The following is a 3650-nucleotide window of genomic DNA, read 5'->3' on the forward strand; positions in this document are numbered from 1 at the left end:
ACCGCCGAGAACCAGGCGAGAACGGCCGGGCGGCGGGAGGGCTTGGGCTAATGATCGTACTCTGGTGATAGATGGTTATAACCTGTAAGGTAGGAAATTTGTTTCTTAGGCTTAATTAAGCTTGCGCTTGGAACAGTGGCTCTGGATTTTTCTGACTTCAAGGTACCGAAGTGATTTAGAATTCGGAAATAACGATACCATTTAGCTTGGAGAGCAGGTGTGCTTTGCCTGTACCTCTCAGCTGCACGTGTTTAAAGCCTGCTCTATCCTTAGGCATCTTTGTGAGCTAATTCGTGTAACTTTCTGACATCTTTGATACATCTTAGTTTGTAGAGTAAAAATATGCTGCCAAAACATTAGCTGTTCTACACGGAAATAACTTGGGAGCTATCCAGGTACTTTGGTCTTGGTTCCGCAGAGCTGGCTGTTTGTCACCAAAATCAAAAGGGGTCTGTCCGAGAACAGAGGTCCACCCTTGGCTAATTTATAGAACAGCATGGTTCTCTTCTGCTCTGCAGAGGTATAACGTTGGACTAGCATGTGCTGAAAGTTGGCAGAAATGAGCAAAGAGCAAATTCTCATTTTACAGCATTCTCTCCTAGGTTATATTTGATTGAAAGAGTCTCATTTTATTATCCATCCTGAATGCCTATGTGCTGCGTGCAATTCTCTAACCTTTTCTAACCTCTGGCTCAGTTTACCAGTTGCGTGTACACATTATAAAGTAGGCATTTTTCACCATTGCCTTGAAGGACAATTATTGTGTGAAGTTTCATGTGAGCTTCCCTTTTTAGAAAAGAAAAAATCTTAAGAAATGTTGAGGAGACAGAGTTGATAAAGCAAACTTGTGATGTTTCCTGAATGGCTTTGTTTAGTGTCTTGAGGTGAGAAATTTCTCTCTTGAGCAAGAGGAACTCTTTTGATGTTTTAACAGAATAGGTTTTTCAGTGTGAAAGTTAAACGTTCTCAGTGAGTTACTTATTATTTGAAGCCAATGGAGTTTGAGATGCTATTGTACAAGGTACTGTACAAACAGTTCTGTTTCTGCCTTGTAGACTATAGAGGTCTGGCCTTGTTTTGTCAGAGTTGGATTCTCCCTACAAATTAATCTCTTCTCCCGCCTCTTCCCGAGTCTTCAAAATTCAGGTGGTTCTGTGCTGCATGGCTTCCAGTGCCTTAAATTACAAGGCTGTGGTGCTATATTTGGAAAAGCTAATGGAGATGTAAATGTAATTTCCAGATAAGAAAGTAAAGCAAGACTAAGAGGATTCAGTACATAACAGCGAAACCCAATTGTGTTCCTACAACACAGAGAGTATCAGTCTGTAGGCTCTATTCTGCTTCAAAATTGGCAGTAGGTTATTAGTAGAACCCTTGCAAAATTAATTGTTTTTGTTGACTATTATAAATTAAAAAATGGCCTGTTTTCTTCTACTCTGTTTTTTATTTTCACAGTACAGGCTAACAGTTAAATCATCAGAATTTCTGCATATGGCAAACTACAGATGGTAAGGAATTGTTTTATCATAAAGACAGTGCACGGTTTGGCAACACCATTTTGTAGCACTGCTTTTTGACTGTGCTTAGGTTTTTCTGGGGGTTCATGTACTGTTACTGAAGTATAGTACCCTTCAATGAGCGGTTTTCAGGCTGTCAGTAAATTAACCAGCAAAATTAATTTCTGTTCTGGCAGCATCTTCTGCCATGTTCTCCTTTTAGGTTCCAGTTTATATAAGCTCCTGAGCCACTGTGGAGACTGACTTTCAGAACAAAACATGATCTTTGTGCTAACAGTTTGGAATCAGCCAGGTAGCATTTCTGCAGCAGTAAACAGTGGTGTAACTGCAAATTGTTCTCTGCAGGTACCAGCAAGATACTTTAATAAACCTGTCTGATTTTAAAGCAGAAATGTATTTCCCCTTTTCCCTCAACAACCTTTTCCTTTGGTGTGCAGAAATAATTAATACCCTATGGTTGCTTATGTGTTGGCGCCAACGTTCTTGATGGCTAAAGAAACTGAAGTAACCATAGGAAAAATACAGAAGTGACATCATGAACTGGGTAGAATACTAACAATTTTGATGATGGGTGCAAGCAGTCAGAGGGAAATGGCAGTTTTTAAACAATGTATAATACAGTCAAATCTGAATTGCATTTCATGAGACAAAAAATAAATGCCTGTATTGAAAAGACATGTCCCATAACGGTTGATTTTAAGGTCCAGGTTAAAAACAGAAAGGTTTGAGTTTCTTGGACAACCAAATGTATGAAAGCTTTATGTTGTTGGTCAGTTTAACTATGTGCTGCTGCTTTCTGTCTGTGATACCTATATGACTCCCATTAATACAGTCTCCAAGAGAGATTGATTCAATAATCTTTACAATACCTTTGTGTTAAAAGTAAAGTGATTATATTAAAATCATAATTATTTTAAATTTAGAAGTGCTGTAATTAAATGAAAAATTATTACCCCTTTGTTGCTCTCAAATGTGTGATTCATTAAAGTAATTTGAATTAGACATTTTAAAAATGTTATTTGATGTTTAAAAAATGCATTTGATACAAATCATGACTGTAAAAGAGAAATTAATATATAGGTCATTTCTCCTTCATTATTTTCTGCTATAGCGAAAAGCTCATCTAGTGTATGTTGCATTATCTAATACTTTAAATAAGGATGTATGCATACAGTAGTATTAAAAGGTAATATCAGAGTAAATAAACTGACCTCCGCCCCATTTTGGGGGAAAAATAGCTACAGCGTATCAATGGAAAATAAGATCTAATATAAGCTCTGAATTGTGCAGTTTTTTGCATTCTGACATAATCAGCCCATTCAGCTTACTCGTCTTCCAGACTTGGTGATACCACTGCTGAAAAGATTTGCCTGGATTCATGAAGCATAGTCAGGTGTAAAGACCCAGACCCGAGTCTTTCAATGCTTATGCAGCAGTCCTAACCAGCAGGCAGTCACCTTCCTTCCCATGTAATAAAGGTTGTATGCCTGAACAGCTTATTTACTGGGATAGAAAGGACTTCCTTTTCGTTGTTCTTGCATTTATGTTTGTTCCCAGCAGAATAGTAAAATTGGAAAATTATTTGTAATGGCATCTGCCTAACTTGGAAGTCCAGAGATCTGCTATATGAACATGAAACACCTGTTCTAACTATGCAAAGGAATCACTTGGCTTAGAGTTTAGATGCGTTTTGCCTGACAATTGTCACTTTCATGCCAGCTGGATTGTGTTTTCAGTAGTGTACTGTGCTGAACAAATCAGCAAAATAATACAGTGGAAAACATTCAACTAGCTGTTCCTCTCTGTAGAAGCTGGGTTACTTAACACATTTTATAGACTATACTAAGATGTCTACCCTAAAAAAGGATACTCTTTAAAAAAATGAGAAGCAGGCATCGTTTTTACGGCCGCAGGCTCCGTTATCTCCAGGGCGGAGCACAGTTCTGACCGCCCCATCTGGAAAGCCTGGGCGAGCACGTCGAGTCGGGGAGATGGGGGATGTGCAGCAGCCTCCATATGTGAGGAGCCCGGGCTGTTGACTCTGCTGAGCAGCCGGGAGCTCACGACGGCGCGGGGAGGTGAGCGTGGGACGAGCGTCCGTTGCGTTGCACAGCGCGGCGGCAGGCGGGGCTC

The 3650-nt window shown here is 39.6% G+C and overlaps 1 long non-coding RNA gene across 1 annotated transcript; it reads left to right on the forward strand.

Moving 5' to 3' along the window:
- Positions 1–29: 29 nt before the first annotated feature.
- LOC103898253 lies at positions 30–2475 on the forward strand. The gene is made up of 2 exons (XR_657538.2): positions 30–1508; positions 1694–2475. It is a non-coding gene; the product is annotated as an uncharacterized LOC103898253 (long non-coding RNA).
- Positions 2476–3650: the final 1175 nt, after the last annotated feature.

The sequence above is a fragment of the Aptenodytes forsteri genome, unplaced genomic scaffold, assembly GCF_000699145.1.
Source record: "Aptenodytes forsteri isolate BGI_AS27 unplaced genomic scaffold, ASM69914v1 Scaffold298, whole genome shotgun sequence".
NCBI classification, from domain to species: domain Eukaryota; kingdom Metazoa; phylum Chordata; class Aves; order Sphenisciformes; family Spheniscidae; genus Aptenodytes; species Aptenodytes forsteri.